The sequence below is a fragment of the Austrofundulus limnaeus genome, unplaced genomic scaffold, assembly GCF_001266775.1.
Source record: "Austrofundulus limnaeus strain Quisiro unplaced genomic scaffold, Austrofundulus_limnaeus-1.0 Scaffold417, whole genome shotgun sequence".
NCBI classification, from domain to species: domain Eukaryota; kingdom Metazoa; phylum Chordata; class Actinopteri; order Cyprinodontiformes; family Rivulidae; genus Austrofundulus; species Austrofundulus limnaeus.
Genome location: NW_013952819.1, coordinates 298,704 through 300,441, shown reverse-complemented (window position 1 = coordinate 300,441; position 1,738 = coordinate 298,704).

Below are 1,738 nucleotides of genomic sequence, written 5' to 3'. Positions count from 1 at the left end.
GTAGTTTTATGTACAATAAAAAAGAAAATACAAATAAAATGAAAGGCGGCAGAGAGAAGAAAAATATCTTATAACATCTGCCCCTTTTTCCTCAAGTATAAATTCAATCAATAAATAAATAAATTCAACCAGTCACATGTTCAAACAATTGTAACGTAATGTAATGTTATTTAAAAAAGCTTAGATTCTCCTTATCAATGTTACATTCATGTTTACTGTACATAGATAAAATATTGTCAAAGCATGTGAGAAAATGAAGCCATTGTTTGCCAGTTGAAAGATATTTTTTGCAAAATGGTTCAAGTCTTTTAAAGAAGAGAAGACTTCTGTAAGATTGATTTATGCTGGACTTTACTGGTTGACTCATTAGCGCCTCTGGCGTTTGGACATGGAACTGCACCCACCATCATTGATCTCAGGCAAAGGGCAGATGAGTGACAGGACAGGGGCACTTCAGGGGGCCAGTCAGATTTCAGCAGGGGCCAATGCCCCAGTGGTCCCGCCCCTGCTGTGGATAAGGTCTTGGAGTCCTGCCCCACTTCCTGGTTCATTTCAAAGCCAACAGAGAGGAGTGAGGTTTTGTAAACAGGTCTCTCTGGACGTGTGGGCCTCCATGAGAGGTCAGCAGCCCCTCAGGTTTGGCCTCATTTCATTCAGGTAGTTTTAAGTCCAGATCCTTCTCGTCTGATAAGGTTTTTTTTGTTTATTTATGGTAAACAGATGGCTGTCATTGTGGTGAGTCAGTGTGTAAGTCCAGCAGGTCTGGACCACTTGCTGATCAATGACAGGAGAAACTGGTTGATTTCAATCCAGTGGTAAAACCTGGTGGAAGGAGTTCACCTCTCCATCTTTGGATGATGATAATCAAGACTGACAAGAGTCGCCCAAAGCAGATAAACTTTATTAACAAATCTAGTTGCAGTCATAGATTCAGCTGAAATACACAGAAAACAAAAGATTATATGTATCGTTCAGATTCGTTACACCAACTCTAAACTCTGAAGCAGGTTTTGTATTAAGTGGACCGACTTTCACAAAAACAGCGTGACGTGTTTCTGAACACTTACAAAATATTTAGTCACAAATACTCAAATCTAAGCTAAATAATCTCATTATTTTGTCATTTTTYAAATGTAAAAACACAAAACTCAGAGAAAAAAATCATTCCTGTGCAAGATTTAATTTAATTTCTGACATGATTTAGTGAGTTTTGTGATGGTGTAGCACAGAACTGTGGAACGTCTGTTTCATGCATCTGTGAGGGTGGATAAAATGGATTTGGATTGAATATTTTATTAGTTAAAATTGAGAATAATTTATAGCAAGAACACACAGAAAACAACAACAGTTCTCTCTGTTTTAGGCCACGTCACATTAATACTACAGGTGTGAACTTTTAGGTGTCTGCTGAAATTCTCATCAACAGGAGAGAAATTTATCCTTTTAAAATGTTTATTTTAAAACCATGAAACAAACTCTCCTAAAAGGTATTTTTACTGATTCACAAAAGCCACTAACATGTGCTTCAAACACTCCAGTGTTTTTTATTTAAAGATATTGTTAGCATCTAATATTTGTTTTCAAACACTTATTTTATTTGCCCGTCAGAACTGTAGTTTAACATCCTGAGTCTGAATATTTGATTAATTATGGAGAACTGAAACAGACGTATTTCAAAACTAAATAAAGATAATATCCAACAAAATAATTTAAACAAGATTTCTGACAAATATTACTG